The following is a 25,414-nucleotide window of genomic DNA, read 5'->3' on the forward strand; positions in this document are numbered from 1 at the left end:
GATCAACTAGCCAAGAAGGATTAGTACTGAATTCTGATAAGGTTTATTTTTCACATGGTACGTTTTAAAAATAATTTTGCTTCAGATTTACAAGTGCTGTATCTCTCAGTCTTTTTCCTTCTTTTTACTTTTTTGAATCATTTTACAAGTTTTTAATTTTGTACTTTCTAAATGCCTGGGATTTGGCTCAGTGGAGATACCACTTCTGAAACAACTCCGTGGCTAAAAGTGGATATAAACATATGTGTAGCATTTCGGTGTTCGCTCAGCACTGCAGACGAGTCCCCAGAGCTGTGAACAGAGAGCCAGAGCCCCCAGTGCACCGAGGCTGACATGCATAAGCATTCCTGGTGCATCTACTTGGATTCTTTTTGCAAATTTCATGATAATACCTTGTGAAAATCTCATGTGTTACCATAAATCAGGCTCTGAGTCTGTCACTTATTTTATAGAACTTTTAAATAATTTCAACATTCCAGCAACATCAAGAATATTCGTCTCCTCGTTTCCTCTCATCCCCTGCTCTGCACGTGTCAAGCAGACAGCTCTGAATGTGGCTCTTGGGCCAAGAGATGCCAAGCACATGTGGCATTTCTCAGCACTGCACACAAAAATGAGATAAGCGGCCCGGCACACAGCAGGAGCTGGGGTCCAGGCAATGCTCCCTTTTGCTCTTTCCTTGCACTAAAGTGCACGTGTGTGCGCACAGACGGCACCCCCTTCTCCTTGTGGGAGTGATGAATTTCAGAAGAATTGCTCTCAACCTTATCTTGCCTAGCTCTCCTGTAAAAGTATAATATAATATAATGCCCCCTAACACCCCAAAATGAAATTCGTAAGTAAAGTAACTTGCCTAAAGACATAAGCCCCCAAAACCTGTAATTAAAGGAAACACGTAGGAAAGAAATTCATAATAAAAGTATATTTCAACAGGTAACGTTTGGGCAGGGTACATCTGCCTGGAAGACATATCTAAATTATGGGACAGCAGCACCTAAACACAGCAGCCTCAGGACAGCAATTGCTGAAATTGCATGATGTACAGGTGTGTTTTATTGGCAACTCAAATACTGCAGGCTCTGCCTGCCATCGATGGCATGATTTTTTTTTAAATGGTGACCAGTTCTTTGTAAAGTTCCAAATAAAACTAACACAGTATAATAACTTGTGTTATACTGTGTAACTGGATTTACACAGTGGTTGCATTCCTGCAAAATTCAGCGAGTATCAAAATTGTGTTTACTTGCAAAATAAAGTTAGGCTTAAGATAAGACGACTATAAACAGATGTCTTACCTACAGAAACGTCCGGCAGGATTTCTAGGTACACCTGCCCCAGGCATTGCAGACAGACATTCAGCGTTTCTGACCTCTGCCCAGACATCGTGACAACCTGAAAACAACTCACCCATTTTAAAAACTCTCCCTGGGAGGGTGATTCTATCCCCATAGAGACTTTTTAGGGCAACATGTTTTACTTTAAACCTCTTTAGTTATAATAAAATATTTGCAGCACATGATAAAGTATTACACATTCTCTTCCAAGTTCCCCTGGCGCTGCTGTCTACTGCACTGAAGACATCACCAGTGTCCTACGCATCCCTAAATATGTAAGCAGAGTCTCTGGGTTTTGAATTTGCTGAATAGCCTTGAAATAGAGACATTAATTACATGCTCAGTTGGAGACAATGTAATATGGTTCCTTTGCAGGAGTAATTGGAACCCTGCGGTAGCAACAAGTTTTAAGGCACATAAAATACCAGAGGCAGGTTGAATTGTAACAGCATCTCAAAGTTAATTGAAAAAATTCTAAATTAAGATAAGAAAACACGGGACTTCCACTGAAATGCTCTGATCATGACATTGTGATTAACTGAATACAGTCATTTTAAGAGCCATGTTTGTTTAAAGATCTATTTTATTCAAAAGTTGACATACTTGTGAGACACCCAGAAAACATCACTGATACCAAACACTGGCACAAGAGGATACCTCTACTGTGTATTTTATTGTGCTTCAAAAGTAAAAAGAACGACACAAGATCCTCTCCTATCACAGCAGAAACAGCAACAAGAAGCTTGATTTTAAAATAAGATTTTGCAAAAGCATTGAGAACAGTGATTTTGAGAGATAAATGGAAGTGGCAAAAGAAAAAGACTAGACGAGACATTGAAAACAGAATGAAACAAACACTTAAAGATATTTGGAATATAAGACACTAGCTTTCTCCATAGACTCAGAAATGCACTCAACACTTTCACTTGCCATCGTGACTAAGAAATGAATGTCAAAACAGGGTTTTATTCTCATGGTATCCAAAGAAGTTTGTGTTCTGGGAGACTCAATTTGGACAGGGTATTATATTAGTTTTCTTTCCATAAAAATATAGGAGCCTTCTTTGCTAACGATTTCCAAATAGCTGAATTTACGACCACCACCCACCAACCCAGCGTGGGCAGAAGTCATTTGTGGTGACATTGCAAACTTGACATAAGGATGCATCTTTCTGGAAATCCATATTTTACATCTTTTCCCAAGTTACACGTGTGTGCTTGAGATTGGGGAAGACACGGGTAGGAGAGGAGGAAGTTAGGACACTTCAAAATAAAACATCCATGGGACTTTCCGTCCTGACTCCTGGCTGTCGGTCCAGCCGGCGCCACCCCGGGACATCCCACAGTGTGTGCACGTGTGTCCATCACTGGCCTCCTTTCGTTCCTCTCAAACGCACAGCTGCTCTCAGGCACTTACATGAACTGCTCCCTCTGCCTCACAGGCTCCTCTGCGGCTCCTCTTGTGGCTGGCTCTGAGCCTCCACCCTGAACTCAGCCCTCAGAGAAACGCTCCCTGACTCCCACCCACCAGCCAGTCTCCAAACTGCACCTGCTCAGGTCCTCCGGGCACTCACAGAGCTCCACGGTCGTGCCTGCTGACCGACTGAGTGACTGTCTGCCGAGGGCTCCCCGAGCCCTGGAGGGCAGGGTCCTCAGCTGTCTCCCTGCCATTCTTACTGCCAGACCCGGAACAATTCCTGGCATGTGGGAGACGCTCAAAGATGTCTTTGTTGAATAAACACACAGATATAATTCTCAGGACCTAAAACTTTTGTCTTTATCATCATGGTTAATATTTTGTGGTTTATTCTTTTAATTTCCTTAACTTTCAAAACCACTTTAGTTCTTCCAAATAGGTTTTAACCTCCACAGAAAGAAATACTTATACAGGCTATTTTCTATATTTAATCTGTAGCTCAAGCTAATGCCAAATTGCATTAGCCACTAAATTCCCCTCAAGTGCATGCCGGCTCAGCGATGCTAGCCATGGTGTCCCTGAGCCTCCTGGCTTTTCCACTCACGCAGAGGAACTGCCACTACTTTGGGAGCCTTTCTTGTGATCATTCTCATTCTATAGAGAGCAAAACATCTAGACTCAGTGGAGAACAAAGACAAACTTGTTAGTATAAGTTTTTAAGCACTAAAGGTCTTGCTTTAAGAATTGTTAATGCTTAAATCAACATTTTAATGAATTCTGGAGAGGCAAGTCATGCCCAGCCCTTATCCTGACAAGCTGAGTCTAGTCTGGTTCTCTTGGGCAGCACCCCTTGTCTCCACACTCTTCCTCTGTCCTCTTGCACTGGGGCCCGTCCAAGTTCAGCATAAAATGGCCCTTTGTGAAACCTAAGTACATTCTTCTCTCCATTCCTGCCCTTTCTACCTAGGCCCCAAAAAGGAAACACGACAAAGCAACCCCACACCAATGCATCAGAGAAATGGCCCTACACAATCCCGCCCACATGCCGTGAGCATGGCTGCAGCCTGAACACTTACAAGTTTATCTTTTCATGTAACTTTCTCCAGTTTTCTAAAGAAAGAGAATTTTGCCATAGAGTAATTAAATTATTGACCAAATCAATTGAGATAATACTGTCTGCAGGAAAAGAAAAACACAAAATGTGAAGAATTGTAGAAATATAAGATCCTATTTTAGGGAGGAAAAGAAAGAGGGGACCAAGTGTCCTATGATTTGGGTTCATTTCCTGACTCTCCATTCACCAGCTGTGTGATGTAATGCAACTCTGTTGACCTCTTTGTGTATTAATTTCCTCATTTTTAGAATGGGAATGGTAAAATCTATCTCACCAAACAGACCTAATGATGGAAGAGTCACCATACCTAATACATAAAATGTGCTTAATGGAATTCTAAAAAATAAATAAAACATGTATCTTCTAATTCTTCTGTCACTAATATTCTCTTTATATCCTTACATTTAAATTAATTTAAGCAATATTCCATATGGTGAAAGTTTTGTACGCATGGAGAAAACTATGCATCCTAAAATCCGAGGTTTGTGATTACTTTGGAACATTGGTCTGGAGGTGGGAAAACTGGATTTGGGTTCCAGTTCAGCAGAGGGTCTCCAGGCCAATCATTTAACCTCAGGGCCTCAATCCCCTCATAGGTGAACCACAGAGAGGGACAGACTGTGGCTTCCAGCCTCCGCCACACGTTGGTACCTCTGGAAGACTGGGAACAGATGATGCCCTGGCTGCACCCACAGAGATTCTAGTCCGCCTGGGGCTGGGCCCTGGAATTTCACAAGCATCTCCTCAGGTGAATACTACTCGAAGCCAGGGTCCAAAGCTGTAGATTCTTCATTATCTTATGACTATTCCAGAACCCACAAATAGGAAAGGACAATATTTTTAAGGACAGACCACGTTTTCTCTAAATATATAAAATAGGAAACATGAGTTCAAATGAAGTAATTTCCCATCTTAAAACTTAAGAAGCCTTTGAAGAAAAACTAAAAGTTACATAAATAGGGACAAGGTCTACAAACTGAATAGTTTTATGTGATGTTTATATTATGAAAAACTTCTCTTATTAGAGACATGATATTGAATGATAAGGTCAACTATAGAATTGTATTACCTAGAAGTATTTGAAAATTTGAAGTATAAACTATATGTTCAAAAAGTAAAATAACTTTCTACCAAGTCACCTTCAACAATGCTGCTATCAGCTGCACTACTTAATAAATAGGAAAGCACACTATTTACGGCCAGAGACAGCTCAGGACTTGGAAGCGCAAAGGACGCCTCAGCCGGGCAGACAAAACGGGGGCGAGGCTTTCTGTTGCGGAGCTGTTGTCGGTCAGGCGCTGTACTAGGCCCCGCTGGACTTTATTCATAATCTGCACACAGTTCTGCGGAGTAGGTGTTACTCTGCCCCTCGCACAGGTATCCAACGTCTTATTCTCAGAGGGGTGAAGCGGTCTTCCTAGGGGGCTTTCTAGGGAAAGGAGCAGAGCCACCATGTGAATCCAGACGTTCTGATGGTAAACTCACAATACCCACGGCATATGATCTGCAAAATGCCTCTGTGTTGTTTTCTAAATTTTCTTCTATTTTACCTTTTCACACATTCGTTCATTCATTCATTCATGCATCTACCAAGGAGCCTATCTAGCAAACACTTGAGGGCACGACAGGCTGAAGACTCAGACACCCACGGAAAGCAACAACTGGAATATCAGTGCCAAAGGCACAGACATTGAGGCAACCAAGGAAGGCTGGCCTTGAGGAAGCTGTAAAGGCAGCATAGTGAATCAGAACAGACGAAAACAAAGTCAAGTGGGAGAGCTAGATGGCCCAGGCAGATAAAGCCGGATTCACTGGTGAACACACAGGAAGAATGAATGTGTCAAGCAGCAAGGGCTGGTTGAGGTTGGACATGAGGAATGTTGCGGTCACAGAGTTCACACTGGAAGGCCCAATGAGAGCCACTAGGAAGATTATGCCCTGGTGTGCCAACTCACGTGCCCTGTGTGCTGACAGGCCTGGACTGACTGAAGACGGTCCTGGACCGAGAGAAGATGGGCCTGGAACGACTGAAGACGTAAAAATACCTCATAATAATTTTTGTATCTAGTAATAATCATGTCAAATAATATTATTTTGGTATAACACTGATAGTATAATATTTAATAAACATTATTTAAACCAATATTTTGTATATATTAACATAAATAAAATATATTATTAAATGCAACTTTACTTGCTTATTTCTGCCTTTACAATGTGGGCGATAGAAAACTCAAAGTTACCTAGGGGCTCACGTTGTGTCCGCCTGGGGAGTGAGGCCAGGGCAGCCCAGGGACATCGGTGGAGTGGAATGCACACCAGTGGTGAGTGCACACCAGCTACGGGCATGCACACCAGCCGTTTGTGCACACCAGCTAAAGGTGCACAAACCAGCTATGCGCATGCACACCAGCAGTGCCTGAGCACACCAGCTATGCGCATGCACACCAGCAGTGCCTGAGCACACCGGCTATGTGCGTGTACACCAGCTATGTGTGTGCACACCAGCAGGGCCTGCGCACACCAGCTATGTGCGTGTGCACCCAGCTATGCCTGTGCACATCAGCTATGCCTGCGCACACTAGCTATGTGTGTGCACACCAGTGGTGCATGCACACAAGGGGTGACGCTGTCAGACCAGGGAGACAGACTCACAGGCGGACGCAAGGAGTGATGTCCATGTCCAGCTGGGACTGCAAGGCTGAATCCACGGGGCCAAAGAGGAAGAGAGGAGAGGGTGTGAAAGCCCCACCATCCTGTTTCTCCCCTGACTCGCACCCTGTCCTGCCTTCTGGTTGCCTCTCGGCCGATGGCATCTCCAGCCTCTGCTGCTGGGACCAGGGGCCCGAGCGCAGGGACTGGGCACGACTGTCCAGGGACATGGTCACAGGCAGCACGAGCACATGACAGGCTCCAGGCTGGGCGCAGAGGGGCGTCTGCATCTCCAGCTGGTCAGTGCCTAACCGCCCATCCCCGGCTGGTGGTGGCGCCCTGTGTGGCCTGTGGCTTTCGCCCAGCTTTGCTGTTTGCACTCAGCTGCATTCCTCTCCTTTGATGGTTTGATCACTTGGCCCTGATCCTCTACGCTTCACTCGAAACCCGCAGCCGTCCTTCCTCTCTCAGTGCTGTCCTCCACCAGAGGGTGGGGGAGGAGATGCGAGCTCTCGGCTCTGCTGCAGGTAAGCGGTACCATGTGACTCAGCTCTGGCCGAAGGACGTGGGCAGGAATCTGTGGAAGAGGATCTTTTTCCATGAAAAGAGAAAGCATTGCTAGGAGCCCCTTGGTCCCTTTGCCAATTGACTGAATGCAGCCGAGACGTTGGAGGTGGGGCAGCCATTTTGCAACCATGAGAGGACAAACACGAGGATGATGAACTGAGGAGGGTAGAACATACAGGGCCCCACTCCCCACTGACATTGTGGAGGCTTGACTTCCTCTAGATTTCTCCCTGGGGAAGAAAAAAACTTGCTAAGCCACTGTTGGTCCAATGTTCTATTCCCTTAACTAATGTAGTAACTATTATGCATAACATCATCATAACAAAAGTATTTTTTTTCCTTCCTGGAAATCTCTCAATGACTCTGCCTCTCTCAAATCTTCCATCCAGTTCCCTGCTTCCCTCTGCTCTCCCCTTTCCCTCCTCCCCATCAGGTCTTGCTTCATCAGAGCAGAATTCCCAGGGAAGATCACATAAAGGAGAAACACAGCCCCCTGAACAGCAATGGTGGTTTACAACCAGGGTCAGTGGCACATGCAGCCTGGCCCCGGCCGCCATTCCTCCCCGTGACATCTGGGTCTGTCCGCCCAAGCACAGGCGTGACCATCAGAGCAGCTGCTGAGCGCTGAGGCCTCGGCCACACAGGCCAGGACTGGAGGGAGGGCGCGAGGGCCACCAGAGTCGTGCGGCAGAGGAGGCGGTGGCAGTTCCCCGTGCCAGCACACTCCTCGACTTCCCCATTTGGTGAGCTCTTGGGCACAATGGACACACTGCAGTCCGTTATGAGCGATGGCTTTTGGTTCTGCAGTAACTGACAGAGCCTCGCCATCCAGGAGAGTCATGGGTCTCTAGTTAGAAAGGCATTCCTCCCTACAGATAAGAAAAAGAAGCCTCTGATCCAAAACAGCCGAGTCAACAAAGGAAAATTGAAAAGATGCCCAGACAACAGCACAGAGACGCATTAACTCAGAGAAGGAAAATAGCTTCTTCCCCTTGAGCTGTTTACTCAGAACTCTCAACGTAACTAGGTGACACCGGGCAACAGCAATGCAGCCGCAGCGCTCCTCTTTGCTTTCAACACAGTGATATCCTCGCCCCTCTTCCTACACTGTCTTCACCTGGCAATAAGTACCTAGGATATTGTGAGTGAATGAGCCTCTCCTGTTTCCTATATAAAGCCATGTGGGATGCGAAGTGGGGAAAGCAGGCAGAGGCACGTCCCAGAGACAGGGAACTTTCCCTGAATATCTTCCTGAATGAGTTTTGCTTATTTTAACCTGGTTATTTTACTTCGGTCTAAATTAGTTTTTCCAGTACTTATTGCCCTCACACCCTGCTCTATTATCAGGCCATTTTCCATGGAGCACATACACAAACAGGCTTTCACAGCACACGCTTGTACTGCTTCTGGAAACGGTGCTTGGAATTCAGCAACTTCCTTTTTTGAGAGTCTGATTTACTTGTCGTGTTTTATAGGCAAGCCTCAGAAACATTCAGCGTACGTACCCCCTACCCCCTATACCCCTTCCCAAAGGACCTAACTTTAAGAATCACCCTTTCGTTCCGGACCCATGGTTGCTTTGTGCCCATCCTCTGGACGCCTCCCTCTTTTGTCTCTGCAGACGCTGAGGCCAACCTTTCACCAATATTACCCAAGATTTTGCCCCAGGTCCTACAGGAGTCCGTGCTTCTACCCCTCTGCTAAAGAACCTCTGTCTTCAACCACCTGTAGCTTCTTCCTCTCAACCCTCACTCCCCGGGGTCCCTGGGACATACACTCTGCACGCACAGACCCATGCACTGACCAAGCACTGGATCAGCACCAGCACGGTTCTGCGCTCCGGAGGGAAGGCAGTGGGTGAGGCAGGTAAGAGTCTGTCAGTCTGCACAGACAGAAAACAGATCAGTGAATAAACGAATAAACAAGAAGACTGGGGTTAAGTGTTATGATCAAATGAAATGGAGATCACACGGCACAAAGGAGGAGGGGCCTTTCTGAGCAGGAGATATTTCAGCCAAATCTGAACATCAGGAACCTCCTCACTCCTGACGCCAAGACCTGAATCCCGTCTCCTGACATTGATTCATCAAAACAGAAGCCACAGGAACCTTGCAGGAGTGACCTTTGAAAGGAATGCAGAGCCTGCCTTGTTACAGTGCATTTGCACTTCTGGAGACTTCCATTTACCCCCTCACACAGCCTGCAACACTCCTGCTGGGGGAAGAGCGCGAAAGGAGCCGCATGGCCTGGGACAGAGCTGTGGGCATGGAGACGCTGGCAGCTCGAGTCGCTACCCTCCCTCTCTACTGTCAGGCTGCACCTCATGCTCTCGTGGGAGCAGTGTGCGTGAGCAAGTGTGCATGTGCGTGTGGGTGTCTCTGCGACTGATGAGTCTGAGCAGACAGCCCAGAAAACCTCAAATACATTTGTGTCCGGCTTTTCTCTGTGAAAAATGAACAGTAAACAGAGCCAGTCCCAGAGCATTTACGAAATAAGTGACAAAGATAAGCGACATATCACCAAGAAAATGGTTTGCAGAGAAAAGGATAAACGATGAAGGGTCCAAGTTAAGTCAGTGCCACTGTTTTGGGACAAATTAAAACGATTTTAGCTCCTTTTTGTTCCATAGGAGTTACATCAGTTGCATCTGGCTAGCTCTAAACTCTGCAGTTCTGTGTTGTAGAAGCTCAAGATTTCAAATAAGATGGGAAAAGACTCCTTTGTGTTTGATTGCTTAAGTTGCTTGCCACGAGCCTTGCAAACAGCTCCTGAAGTTTCCTGAAGTTTGGGTCTTGACAAGAGCAGTCACTGCGAAGTCCAGCCCCCAGCAGCCTCGAGCACTTGACATCCTTTATCAAGCAGAGGTTAGTGTTTTGTTTATAAAGTCAGTCATAACTTCATGCTACTACCAAACGAGGGCAAAAAGAGAATTCTGCTTTGGGAACCTAAAATATTTAAAGCGTAGGTAACACCATGAAGGCGAAGTCAAGGTTTGCCCCCAGGGACTCCAAATGAGATTATCTATAGGCAAAGGGAGTGAAATGCAGTAAAGATGGTGAGCCAAGAGTCATCAATGGTGAATGGTCTCTCCTCCAGAAACCATGCGCATATGTGTGTGCACTATAAACACAGAAGAACATAACCCTCAGGGAGATTCAACTTCAGTAAAGCAAGGCACGTTAGTGTCCCACCCCGAGCTGTTGCCACAAACCAACACAGGCTTCTCGGCTGAAACAGCAGAACTGCAGTCTCTCAGTCTGGAGGCTGAAGTCTGGAGTCAAGGTGCTGCAGGGCCGTGCGCACCCTTCAGTCCTGGGATGAAAGCTTCCTCGCCTCTTCCTGGCTTTGGGGGCCCTGCAATCCTTGGCTTCCCTGGCTCACAGCTGCCTCATTCCAGTCTGTCTCTGGCTTCACATTCTTCTCTGTCTTTCTCTCATCTTCTTATAAGGGACCCAGTCATTGGATTCAGGGCCCACCTACTCCACTGTGACCTCATCTTAACAACTAATTACATCTGCAATGACCCTGCTCCCAGATAAGATCACGTTCTGAGGTTCTGGATGGATGTGAATCTTGGGGGGACACTACTCAACCCACTACAAGTGTCATGAGATCTATGTTTAGATACAAACAGCAAAACTATGACAAACAAGAAAACGTGGCAAGAGCAATGGCCTCGGCTCTAGGAACCTGCGACTGGCTCTTCCTTCTCCAGCTCCACTCCTACTGCCTTAGGCCTGGTCCTCAGTACCACCGACCAAGGCCATTGCTACAGGCTCCCAACCAAGACCCCCCCCTTAGCTGGTCCACCTGTTCCAACTCTGTATCTGCCACTTTCTAGCTCTGGACCTTGGGCAAGTTACTCAACCCGTCAGTGCCGCGGTCTCCTCACCCGTGAAGCGAGAATAATGACCCACAGGGTTTCTGTGACAAGTGAATCCCTGACTGTAAATCACTTACCTAGTGCCCAACCCAGAGGACATATAACTTTTATGATTACTAGTCTCCCTGTTTATAACCCATCCTACCTGTTATTGGCAGGATCATCTTTCTAGAACTTAAGTCTGACGTCATCCTCTTCTTTAAACCCTGACACGTCATCCAGCTGATGACCGGATAAAGTGAGTTCTCAGGACGCACAACGCCCTCAATGTCTGGTCCCACATCTCCCCAGCTCCCCCACCACATACAGTCTCCCTCGACTCAGGGGCATGCAGGAAAGATGTGCTGCCTTCTCACACCTCCTTGCTTGTGCACACATAGCCCCTGCGTTGGGACGCCCCAGCTCCATGTCTGCCTGGTGCTGCTGACTCAGTTCTGCTCGCTGCTCCCTCGCCAGCTCCCTGAGGAGGCTTCTAAAGCTCCGATTCTGGGCTCCTTGTCTTTGCTCCCTGAGCTTGTCAATCCCTCACAGTGCTTGGGAGCATTTACTGACATATCTTCTTTTGTGGATTAGGAGTTCCAGGCAAAATGTCATCTCAATTCTTAAAGCTCTAACTCCCTGGGAGGAAATACAGCCTGTCGGTTAACAGTACACGGCTTGCAGCTGAACAGCCCTGTTCTCTTTCTGCCTTTCTACCAGCTGTGCACCCTTGCAGGAGTCACTGAACTTGTAAATTGAGGTAGTAAACATACCTACCTCCCGGGTACTGGGGTTGAGGAACTGTTTGCAACGCATAATGCCAAGAATATATTAAGGGATACTTAATAAATGTCTTTTTAAAGATTCTGTTAGCTGAGCACAAGGGGAAAAATGATACAAGCTTGCAGATTGTGGCCGTCAAACATTAAGAGTCTCCCCTCTCAACAGCCTCACTGTCATCTTTATTTTTATCCTCAGTAATTCCCTGGCCCACACTCCTCAGTCCTCATCCAAACCCTCACGGCTCCCCGAGGACTCTGCTTAACGTCCTCATTCTCAGCAGATGACTCTAGCTCCTACTGGAAAAAATATCTATGAATAGATAAGTAAGGAAAGTCTTCCAGCATGGTCTTCATCTCCCTGCTGTCCTCCCACCCTCAGGGGCACACACACTCCTACGAGCCTGTCTATGTTCACATGTTCCTTCCTTCCTGGGTCTGAGGACACTGCCTCCCACTGGGAATGCCAGCCCATGGCCGGGCCCCTCCTCCGTGTGTCCATCGCCCCCCAAATAAGACGACAACAAGAGTCCCCCTTGGCTCAGCCTCTAGGTGTTTTCTGGGCTTTCTCTTTTCAATTCCATCCAAACCATCAAAGAATAGTCTGGAAAGGCAGTCTCCACTTCTTCATCGCCCACATACTCATCAACCCCCCTCCTGCAATTGAGGACAATCAATCCAGTGATGTCACGCTCATTAAAGTCACATGTGTCCTCTGAATGCCAACTCCAATGGCTATTTTTAGTGCTGTTCTCAGTAGCTTTTCCTCTACATTCCACACCATTGATCACTGTCTCCTGAAAACTATCAGACTTCCATGCTCTGGGATACAAGTCTCTTCTAGTTTTCTTGGTAGACTTTTGACTATTTCCTTGAAACTTCTCTTGGAGACTTTTCTTCTGCCCAAATGCTGGTGACCTGTGACTTGTCTCCTCGGCCCGCTATTCTCTCCAGGGCTCTTGGTGTCCTGGAGGCTGTCCTTGAGGAGCAGCCCCCGCCTCATGATCTGCCCTCACCACAACCTGTGACTCTCACATTGGGACATCTCCCAGGGTCTCAGACTTGGTTCTCTTCCTGCCTTTTGCACTTCCCATACTGAATGTTCAGCTTGTTTACAGGTGAACTCACCATCTTTTCTTCTGACTCTCTTCCCACTTTCTCTCTTTACAGGCAGCTGGATCCTCCACAGTCACCAAAGCCTAACGTGGGATGCATCAGGGCAGCATTCGAGGTGGGGCCCTTTTTCAGGTAAACTTAAAACCAAGGGTGGGCTCTTTGAAGCCCAGGAGGGAAGACAGAAGCCTCGGAAGCAAGTCCTCTTGGCTCTGCAGAGAATCGTCTTGATGGTCTCTCTTGATCGTATGACTACAGGGCAGGAAGGTACCTTTCATCCTAGGAGGAGTTTTGTTGTTTGGTTTTTTTTTTGGATGCTTATCAAAAACAGCTCCACATGCCGGTACTCAGAGCTGTTTCCTGGGTTGGAGGTGGACAGAGGGGGGAATGGGGGCCCAAGGCTTGTGTGTGCTACTCGAGGTCTGAAGTTCCAACAACCTGCGGGTTGGCCAGCACCTTCATCCACCATCCGCTCACCTCACCCCATCAAATTAGTGGTCAGTCATCTTTCTTCAACCCATCTTGAACACACCTCCTTCTCTCCGTGTTTCCCTCCACCCTCCACAGCCCCACAGGAGCTGCAGGAGCCCCTTGAACAGCGTTCCCAGGAATGAGTCTTGTCCTCAACCCTATCCTCCACAGAGCCACCTGAGTGACCCAATGGAAGTCCAGAATCTGTCAGTAACTGTCCATTTCTGGTGGGATAAAGACTCGGCTCCCTAAACAGCACAAGCCTCCCCAGGACGAGCGCCTTCAGGTTCAGTGCACCCACTCCTTGCACGCAGGATTCTGCAAGAGCAGCACAGAGGCGCCTGCATGGCACGTGTCACCCCTCTGCCTATGGCTCCTGTGAGAGGCTTTGCTAGGACACGTGTCCACCCTCTTCACCTGTATGTGTGCTGCCCATCTCCCAAGGGCCCAGGTGACACCCACTGTGTCAGCTGGTCTGCTCCTCATTTCCACAGCACCTGAGCTCACATATACGGGCTCGCCCCCACCCTGTACTGTGTTCATCCATTCGTTCCTCTGCCTCTCCCTGCCCTGCCTCTTCCTCCTGAAGGATAAAGTCTTCTCATTTTTACATCTCTGGCATCCATCACAGTGCTGGAAACGTGAAAAATGCTCAGTAAATCCTTCTTCAATCGAACAAGTGAATTCCAGCTCTCCCACCAATTTATTGTGACCCAGGGCAAGTCCCAAATTCTCTGGCACTGAGTTATTTCATATCCAGTTAAAGAGATGAAGTAATCTCTGAGTGTCCCTTTCAATTCCAACAGTCTATGAGGCTTCTATTCTATTTGTTGAAAGAGTGTAATGGAGTGAAAATTTATTTTTAATAGTCTGTAATTACTAACAAAAACACTCCCTACGTCATTGCTCAGCCCTCTGCATGAAGTGCGATATATAAAGAGTTTAAGTGAAAAGATCTCTGAGTAAGTCATAGTACACGGAGCTCCCACCCTAACGTGCTGAAGTTCAGAAAAGTAGTTCGGGTTCACAAGTGTAACCACCAGACACGCACTCAAACTCACGGAGGAGACAGAGTTCTCGCCGCAGCGTAACTGGCTGCTGGGCCACGAAACTGCGCTGATTCCTGCTCTTGTACTTGCTCATCGTTCATAACTCGGCCCCACACTCATGCTTCCTAGCTTAAGTTTAACCCATTGCTTATCATGTCAGTTATTTTTTTCTCTTATGTAAACTTTTTATTTTGGAATACTTTTAGATGTACAGAAAAGTGGCAAAGATGGCACACAGTTCCAGTGCACACTCACCATTTCCCCTGTCGTTAACATCTGAATTAGTGGAGTATACTTGTCCTAATTAATGAACCAATATTAATGCACTATCATTAATTAAATCCAAGCTGTATACAGATTTCCCTAGTTTTTACCTAGTATCCTTTTTCTCTTCCAGGATCCCACATCACATTTACATGTTATATCTCCTTAGCTCTTCCTGGCTCTGACAGTTTCTCAGACATTCCCTGTTTTTGATGACCTTGACAGTTTCGTGGATTGTCCCTCAATTTTGGCCGGCCTGGTGATTTTTTCATGATTAGAGTGGGGTTATAGGTTTTTGGAGGAAGACCATAGAGTAAAGTATCATTCTCATCACATCACATTAAGTGTACATCCTACCAACATGCCTCATCAGCGGTGATGTCGACCTTGGTCACCTGGCTGAGGGAGTGGGCCAGTGTCTACACTGTGAATGACTCTTCTCCTCCCTCCCACACTGTGCTCTTTGGAAGGAAGCCACTCTGCCCAGCCTACCTGAGGAGCAGGAAGTGTGGTCCACCTCCTTGAGGGCGGAGCAGCTACATAAATCGTGTGAATGCTTCTACAGGGAGATTTTTCTCTTCTCTCTCGTTTATTAATTTATTCAACCATTTATTTTATCATTATGGACTTGGGAATTGTGGGTTATTGTTGGAACATCAAATTTACATTAAATAGAAGTAAAAGCAGAACAAAACAAACATGAAGCAGAGAAGGGGACAGGAAGCCAAGGGCATCACCTTCACTCATCCTGATGCAAATTCATTCTCTTCAGCCGATTTAAGCCCCTGGTCAGCAAGCTACAGGGAGTGCACGGGACAAGCTGGTGCACTAAATGCACACCCCAGTAATCTCCACAGACTGCCAACCTATGAAACCAGCGCCTAGTGCAAGAAGCAGAATCTTACCAGCTCCCTGGGACCCTCCGCATGCTTGTTCCCTCCAGTCTTTGTGTCCCCCACCTCAGTGTAACTGTGATCCTCAAGTCTTACAGCCCGAGGAAGTGTGGCCTGTTTTTGAACTTTATACAAATGGAATCATATCATCTGTATTCACTTGTGTCTGGTTCTTTCACTCAATAGTTTTTTGGAGGGTGGAGTTGGAGAGATTCATCCATGTTGTTGCATGTAGTTTTGGATTATTCTTATTGCGATATAGTGTGAAAATATACTGTGGAATATCCCACAATGTATTTCCTTGTGTGTAGTTGTAGATACATCTCAATGCTGTCTAGCGTTCATAGTGTAACCATATCACATGTGTTTATGTTCTTCTAGTGACATGGACTGGACAGGCTCCCATTTGTGAGTTGTGAATGGTGCCAATGTGGTCTTCTAGTGAACAGACGGGCAAGCTTTTGTTGGTTTTATACAAAGAATGGAACTGTTAGATCACAGGATATGCCTATGATGACCCCGAGCAGCTAATGTAGTTCCCAAAGTCATGTCACCAGCTCACACTCTCCCATCAGGATATGAGGCTTCTGTTTGTTCTGCATCCTTGACAACACTTAGAATGGCCCACATTTCAAACTTGTGTATACAGAGTAGAGTGCCACTGAAGATTTATTTTTTATTTTCTTGATAACTAGTGAGGCTTAGAACCTTTCATAGATTTATAGGCCATTGGATATTTTCTTTTGTGGAATTACATTGTAAAACTTTCATTTAAAAATTTCTTGAGACAGCATCAAGATGGCAGCATAGACAGACTCTGAACTCACCTCCTCCCAGGGACACAACAGATTTACAACTCCTCTTGAACAATTACCCCTAAAAGGGAACTTAAAATTGGATAAAAACAACCCCCACAACAAGGGACAGTGCTGACTGAGGTGGAAGAAGCAGAAATTCCTTCTGGAGAGAAAAAATTGCCACCTTCATGAGCCATGGAGCCTCACAGTCAGGCAGGAGCCACCCTAAGGTACGCAGCCTTCCCTGGAGGAGTGAGAGACCTGATTAGGGGAGCACTAGCACTATAAGCATCCTTCAGACTCAGAACAACTGAGATGAGTGTCATAATATCCGGCTTTGCTGGTATTAACTACAACAAGGAATACCCCTAGAAAAGCTATCCAACATAAGCAGGAAAAAACCAGCTCCTAAAGGACCCACACACAAATCCCCCTGTTTTGGAAAGCAACCTAAAATCACCAGAAAGAAAGCTGCACAGTCCTTTGGTGAAAAGAGACTCACCTGATAGGCTCTGGGTGCATCTCAGTGAGAGGTAAGACCGCCCCAGGGACTGAGACATTGGCAGCAGCCATTATTGTGACCTAGTACAGGCATGCTGCCACAGACGTTGGCAGATGCCATTGGATTTCCTCCCCTGGCCTATTAGCACAGGGGTCTGCCTCACTCACCAGAGAAAAAATTTAGTGCAGCTCAGCCAGGGCAGGCAGCCCACCTTAAGGACTGGTCCTAGCCAAGAGCAAGCACTCAGGCAACTTGTGGACACAAATAGGTCAAGTGTCTGGAACCTCAGCAGCTGGACGAGTGACTCTGACTCTGGGAGGCAGAGCGTGCACAAGAGACAGGCCTCTGTTGGTAGAAGGTGTGGGGCCTCTGCAGTGAGGCACCTGGGTCTGCCTCAGGGAGTCAGGATGTGTGCATTGGGCAGGACTGTGTTGACAGGGTTTGTGGCCCTGTGGCATGAGGCTTATCAGTGGCAGAAGACCTGGGCTTCGCAAACAGCCACATAGGGGATCAGCCCCACATTCCAAGGCCTGAAACAATTGAGTGTCTCCATGCCTGCAGCCAGCCCCACTTAGCAGCAATCCTGAGAGAGCTGACAACAGCCTTTCAGGTCATGGAGGCCCATAGCAATTGGAGACCCTGACCTAGCAACCAGCCACAGTGAGGGCCTACTCACTTGACAGAAAACTGCAACAGGAATGTGCTATTAGAGCTTAAAACCAACAGTGCTGCAGCTTCCCAAACACGAAAAAGTGACTGAAGGGTCCATAGCAGTCACACACACTTGAGCATTACAACCAGCAACAACAACTAGGGGGACAGCCTAGCCTCCCTGGGCACCTGCACCAAGAGCCACCCTGTCACAACAGAAGAACACACATAGCCCACGCAGGGGACACCCTGGAACATTTGGAACTGGTGATGAGAGGGAAGCACACTGCTGGGCCTCATAAGGCATCCCTTACATAGACGACTTCTCCATGATCAGGAGACATAGCTGACCTACCTAATACATAGCTGTAAGCACAGAAAAAGAGGCAAAATGAGGAGGCAAAGGAATACGTTCCAAGTAAGGGAACAAGACAAAACCCCAGAAAAAGAACTAAATGAAACAGAGATAAAGAGACTACCTGACAAAGAGTTCAAGCAAAAAGCCAGAAGGATGCTCACTGATCTTGGGAGAAGAATGGACAAACTCAGTGAGAACTTCAACAAAAAATTGGAAAATATAAAAAAGAACCAATAAAAAATGAAGAATACTGGGCATGAAAAATTTACCAGAAGGACTCAATAGCAGAGTAGATAATACAGAATTAACCAGTGAGCTGGATGAAAGAATACAGGAAATCACTCGAGCTCAAGAGACAAAAGAAAAAACAATTGAAAAGAATGAGGACAGTCTAAAGGAACTCTGGGACAATATCAAAGTGCAATAACATTCATATTATATGTGCCTCAGAAAAGAAGAGAGAGGCAAAGGGGCAGAGAATTTATCTGAAGAAATAATAGCTGAAAACTTTCCTAACCTAAGGAAGGAAACAGACATCCAGGTACTCGAAGCACAGAGAGTACCAAACAAGAGAACCCCAAAGAGGCCCAGAACAATACACATTATAATAAAAATGTCAAGAATTAAAGACAAAGAGAGAATCTTAAAAGCTACACGAGAAAGGCTACAAGTTACATACAAAGGCAGCCCCATAAAGCTATCAGCTGATTTCTCAGCAGAAACCCTACGGGATAGAAGAGAATGGCATGACTTATTTAAAGTGCTGAAAGGAAAAAACCTACAGCCAAGAATACTCAACCAGCAAGGTTATCATTCAGAATGGAAGGAGAGATACAGTTTCCTAGACAAGCAAAAATTAAAGGAGTTTATCATCAAGAAACCAGTCTTACAAGAAAGGCTAAAGGGACTTAGTTAAGGAGAAAAGAGAAGACCAAACAAATAAGAATAAGAAAACTATAAAAAAAAATACTAATAAAATCACTGGTAAAGGCAAATATACAGTAAATGTAGCAGATCAACCACTTGAGAAGCTATTATGATAGTCAAAAGACAAAAGTGCAGAAATTACCTATTTCCATGATAAGAGAGTAATGGATATACACATACAAAAAAAGAGGTTAGATATGATATCAAAAATATAAAATGTGTGAGGAGGGGAGTAAAACAGCAGAGCTTTTAGCAAGAGGTCAAACTAAACAGGCCATCAACTTAATATAGATTGCAATATATGTAGGTTACTATATTGGTAATCATAAACCAGAAACCTATAATAAATACACAAAAAATTAAGAGAAAGGAAGTCAAACATAATACTAAAGCAAGCCATCAAACGACAAAGGAAGAGAGAAAGAGAAGAAAAAAGGAACAGAGAACTACTAAAACACCTAGAGAAAAGTAACAAAATGGCAATAAGTACATTCTTATCAATAGCTACTTTAAATGTCAATGGACTAAATGCTCCAATCAAAAGACAGAGGGTGGCTGATTGGACAAAGAAACAAGACCCATATACATGCTCCATACAAGAGACACACTTCAGACCTAAAGACACTCACTGACTGAAAGTGAAAGGATGAAAAAAGATTCTCCATGCAAATGGCAAAGAAAGCTGGGGTGGCAACACTTATATCAGACAAAACAGACTTTAAAACGAAAACTGTAGCAAGAGACAAAGAAGGGCACTACATAATGATAAAGGGAACAATCCAACAATAACAGTAGGGGACAGTTATCACCCCACTTACACCAGTGGATAGATCATCCAAACAGAAGATCAATAAAGAAACATTGGCCTTAAATGACACATTAGATCAGATGGACTTAGTAGATACATATAGAAATTCCATACAAAAAACACAGAATACACATTCTTTTCAAATTCACATGGAATATTCTCCAGGATTGATCAGGCCCCAAAACAAGTCTCAATAAATTTAAGAGGAATGAAATAATATCAAGTTCTTTTCTGACCACAATGGTATGAAACTAGAAGTCAACTACAGGAAGAAAATCAGAAAAGCCACAAATATATGTGGAGATTAAACAAAATGCTACTGAACAATGATTGGATCAATGAAGAAATCAAAGGAGAAATCAGAAAATACCTGGAGACAAAGGAAAATGAAAATAGGACATGTCAAAATTTATGGGATACAGCAAAAGTGGTTCTAAAAGAGAAGTTTATAGCAATTCAGGCCTATGTCAACAAACAAGAAAAATCTCAAATAAACAATCTAATGGTTATCAGCGGCAGAAGGATAAAAGGAACTGGAAAAAGAACAAACCAAGTCCAAATTCAGTAGATGGAAGGAAATAATGTAAATCAGAGCAGAAAAAAAAGAAACAGAGACTGAAAAAAAAAAACAGTAAAAAAAAATCAATGAAACTCACAGCTGGTTCTTTGAAAAGATAAACAAAACTGACAAAATTTGACCTGGATTCAACAAGAAAAAAACTGAGAAATCTCAAATAAATAAAACCAGAAATGAAAGAGGAGAAATTACAATGGTCACCTCAGAAATACAAATGTTCATAAGAGAATGCCATGAAATGCTATATGCCAACAAATTGGATAATCTAGAAAAAAATAGATAAATGCTTAGAATCATACAACCTTCCAAAACTGGATCAAGAAGAAATAGAGAATTTGAATAGACCAATGACCAGCAAGGAGATCAAAACAGTAATCAAAACCTCCCAAAAAATAAAAGTCTAGGACCAGATGGCTTCCCTGGTGAATTCTACCAAACATTCAAAGAAGAGTTAATACCTATCCTTTTGAAATGCTTGCAAAAAGTTGAAGAGGAGGGGAAGCACCCTAACTCATTCTACAAAGCCAGCATTACCCTGAAACCAGACAACGACAACACAAAAAAAGAAAATTACAGGCTATTATCACTGACGAACATCAATGAAAAAATCCTCAACAAAATACTGGCACATCAAATACAACAATACATTAAAAAGATCATACATCATGATCAAGTGGGTTTCATTCCATGGATCAGGGATGGTTCAACATCTGCAAATCAATCAACATGCTACACCACATTAACAAAACGAAGAATAAAAATCACATGATCATCTCAATAGACGCAGAGAAAGCATTTGACAGGATAAAGCATCCATTTATGATAAAAGCTATAAATAAAATGGATATAGAAGGAAAATACCTCAACATAATAAAGGCCATACATAACAAACTCACAGTTAACATCATTCTCAATGGAGAAAAACTAGAAGCTATCCCTCTAAGAACAGGAGCCAGAAAGGATGCCCACTTTCACTACTCTTATTTAATATTGTATTGGAAGTCCTAGCCAGAGCAATCAGGCAAGAAAAACAAATAAAAGGGATCCAAATTGGAAAGGAAGAAGTGAAATTGTCACTATTTGCAGATGACATGATTTTATATATAGAAAACCCTAAGGAATGCACCAAAAAACTTTTAGCAACAATAAATGAATATGGTAAAGTTGCAGGATACAAAATCAACACACAAAAATCAGTTGCATTTCTATACACAAACAATGAAGTAGCAGAAAGAGAAATTAAGAATACAATCCCATTTACAATTGCAACAAGAAGAATAAAATACCTAGGAATAAATTTAATTAAAGAGGGAAAAGACCTGCACACTGAAAACTACAAAACATTGTTGAAAGAAATTGAAGACACAAAGAAATGGAAAGATATGCTGTGCTCTTGGACTGGAAGAATTAACATAGTTAAAACGTCCATACTTTCTAAAGCAATCTACAAAGTCAATGCAATCCTTATCAAAGTTCCAATGACATTTTTCACAGAAATAGAACAAAGAATCCTAAAATTTATATGGAACAACAAAAGACCCCAAATAGCCAAAGGAATCCTGATAAAAAAGAACAAAGCTGGAGCTATCACACTTCCTAATTTCAAAATATACTACAAAGCTATAAAGTCAAACCAGCATGGTCTTGGCACAAAAACAGACACACAGATCAATGGAACAGAAGGGAGAGCCCAGAAATAAACCCACACATATGCGGACAGCTAATTTTTGACAGGGGAGGCAAGAACATACAATGGAGAAAGGAAAGTCTCTTCAACAAACTGTGTTGGGAAAACTGGACAGCCACATGAAAAAGAATGAAAGTAGACCATTATCTTATACCATATACAAAAATAAACTCAAAGTCAATTAAAGACTTGAATGTAAGACCTGAAAGTATTAAACTTCTAGAAGAAAACATAGGCAGTATGCTTTTTGAAATCAGTCTTAGCAGCATATTTTCAAGTACCATGTCTGACCAGGCAAGGGAAAGAATAGAAAAAAATAAGCAAATGGGACTACATCAAACTGAAAAGCTTCTGCACAGCAAAGGAAACCATCAACAAAATGAAAAGACAGCCTCACAGTTGGGAGAAGATATTTATAAACCATATATCTGATAAGGGGTTTATATCCGAAATATATAAAGAACTCATACAGGTCAACAATAAAAAAACTTGGGGCCGGCCCAGTGGCAAAGCAGTTAAGTGTGCACGTTCCACTTCTGGCAGCATGGGGTTTGCCGCTTTGGATCCCAGGTGCGACATGGCACCGCTTGGCACGCCATGCTGTGGTAGGCATCCCACATATAAAGTAGAGGAAGATGGGAATGGATGTTAGCTCAGGGCCAGTCTTCCTCAGCACAAAGAGGAGGACTGGCAGCAGTTAGCTCAGGGATAATCTTCCTCAAAAAAAAAAAAAAAGAAAGAACAATAAAAAAGCTAACAACCCAATTAAAAAATGGGCAAAAGATCTGAACAGACATTTCTCCAAAGAAGACGTACAGATGGCCAACAGGCACATGAAAAGATTTTCAACAGCCTTAACTATCAGTGAAATGCAAATCAAAACTACAGTGAGATATCACCTGATGCCTGTCAGAATGGCTATAATTAACAAGACAGGAAACAACAAGCGTCAGAAAGGATGTGGAGAGAAGGGGGCCCTCATACACTGCTGGTGGGATTGCAAACTGGTGTAGCCACTATGGAAAACAGTCCGGAGATTCCTCAGAAAGTTAAGACTAGATCTACCATTGTCATCCAGCTATTCCACTGCTGGGTATTTATCCAAAGAACAGGAAAACACAAATGCATAAAGATACATGCCTCCCTATGTCCATTGAAGCATTATTCACAACAGCCAAGACTTGGAAGCAACCTAGGTGCCCATCAAGTGATGAATGGATAAAGAAGATGTGGTATATATACACAATGGAATATACTACTCAGCCATAAGAAATGATGAAATCCGGCCATTTGTGACAACATGGATGGACCTTGAGGGTATTATGCTGAGTGAAATAAGTCAGAGGGAGAAAGTCAAATACTATATGATCTCATGCATAAGTAGAAGATAAAAACAACAATAAACATAGAGAACGAGATTGGATTGGTGGTTACCAGAGGGAAAGGGGGGTGGGAGGAGGGCGAAAGGGGTGGTTAGGCACATGTGTGTGGTGATGGTGGTGAACGTGATGCAGTCAACACAGAGATCGAAATATGCTGATGTACATCCCCCCAAATTTTTCTTTTATTAACAATCAATTTTTTAAAGGGAAAAGAAAAAAGAATTTCTTGCCCTTTTTTCTATTGTGCTGTCTTTAAAAAAAAACAACCTATCTATAGGATGTGTGCATGTGTATTTATATATTCTGGATATGAGTCCTTTGCTGAATATATGTATTCTGAGTATTTTTTTCTACTCTGAAGAAAGCTGGCTTTCACAATCTTAACACTGTCTTTTGATGAACCAATTTAAAAATGTTAATGTGGTCTAATTTGTCAAATTTTTATTTTTGTTACCACCTGTTGTGTTCAGTTTAAGAAGTCCTTGCTTGCTCCAAGGTCAGAAAGAAATTCTAGAATATGGCTTGGAAAACAACAACCTGCATGCCAAACGCACCCGCCATCTGTTTTTGTAAATAAAGTTTTATTGGAGCACAGACAGGCTCACTCATAATCATCCGTGGCTGCATTCCACAGCCATGGCACAGCGCTGAGTAGTTGCAACAGGGACTGTGTGGGCTGCAAAGCCTAGAATATTTACTATCTGGCCCTTTAAGGAAAGTCTGCCAATGCGTATCCTAGAAGATTGTTTTTAACCTTTACACTGAGAGTTGTGATCCATCTAGAATTGATTTCTGTGTGTGTCGTGATAAGACTCATTTTTTCCATAAGGCTATCCAATTGACCTTGCAGATCTTATTGGGAAAATAATCCGTTTCCCACTGCACTGCAGTGTCATCTTTGTCACAAATCAGGGGCCCTGTGTATGGGTCTGTTTCTGGGCTCTGTTCTGTTCCATCGATTTATGGGCTGCCTGGCTCTCACCAGCACTGCACTGTCTTTAAATGCTATGGTTTTATAACAGGTCTTATATTCTGTAATGAAAATCCACCAGAAAATCTTAGCTATTCTTGGTCCCTTGCATTTCCATATGCATATTAGAAAGTTTGATATTGATTTTGATTGTTAGGGAAGCAGAAAAAAAGGTTTCCCTTTAAAAAAAAATACATCACTTTCAGGCATGAAAAGAAGGCTTCAAACAGAATATGAATTTGAAATTTAGAAATATTGAGACTAGTAAACAGTTTCTATACATAATTACTTACGTTTATTGATATATTCAATGTTGTGTTTTATAAAGTGCAACACTGGTAAACTAAGGTCTAGCTTATCTATGACATTGAAATAAAAGATATCCTTGGCAATTTAGTTCCATTTCAAAATTTTCTGTTTGATACCGAAAAAGTAACCATCATAATTCAAGTGTGGCGAGTATGCAGAAGTTATATTTTCAATAAAAACAACTTTTTGGGTAGCTTCAGAGTTGTTAGGAAAAGGCTACCCAACAAGCAACAATTAATATGTTGAGAATTTTCACTTCCACGAAGCCCATTTACTTTACTAGGATGAAAAAGGAGTTTCACTATTTAGTTAATAAAGCCACTTAACAATTTACAATGAAACACCCACAAGTGTTATAAACTGGTGTTCACTTTCTAACATTTGAAAATTATTATCCTTTTCAACAATAGGCCTTAAGACTTTCCTCTCTGTGCTCTGTAGAAAGGTGACCTATTGCAATGGCCGATTATAATTCAGGCCTATATTGTAACTTTGTGTGTGATCTTTTACAATGATGTATTTTCTGCAGTGAATATTCTAAAATGTATACAGTATTTTTAACAATATGTGTTTATTAGAGCTAAGGTATCTCAAGATACACAATTCACTAATTTAGGACCAAATTTCACAGTGCAAAATCTCTCACCAACTCAGAAGAATAAGGATGCTGAATTGCTGGAGAGTTTGTGTCATAAGATATTTAAAATAAGTTCTTATTTTAAGATAAAAATTCTTAACCTTTTTGGAGTTATGAATCATTGTAGAATTTGTTGAAAACTGCAGACTACACATCTTTCTGCACACAGTAGTCCAGGATTCCCACAGTCCTTGTCAGTGCCCACAGACCTCAACTTCTACCCCACGTCCCTCCCTCCCCAGCTTCTCAGATCACAGGAACTATTCAATCTGTTCTCAAAATCCCAGACGTCCTG

At 43.6% G+C, this 25,414-nt stretch overlaps 1 protein-coding gene across 12 annotated transcripts in view; it reads right to left on the minus strand.

Moving 5' to 3' along the window:
* Positions 1–25,414, minus strand: part of KCNQ5 (potassium voltage-gated channel subfamily Q member 5) — a 481,904-nt gene that overhangs the window by 326,915 nt on the left and 129,575 nt on the right. The gene's annotated exons all lie outside the window — the stretch shown is intronic.

This window comes from Equus asinus, chromosome 8, assembly GCF_041296235.1.
Source record: "Equus asinus isolate D_3611 breed Donkey chromosome 8, EquAss-T2T_v2, whole genome shotgun sequence".
Taxonomy (NCBI): domain Eukaryota; kingdom Metazoa; phylum Chordata; class Mammalia; order Perissodactyla; family Equidae; genus Equus; species Equus asinus.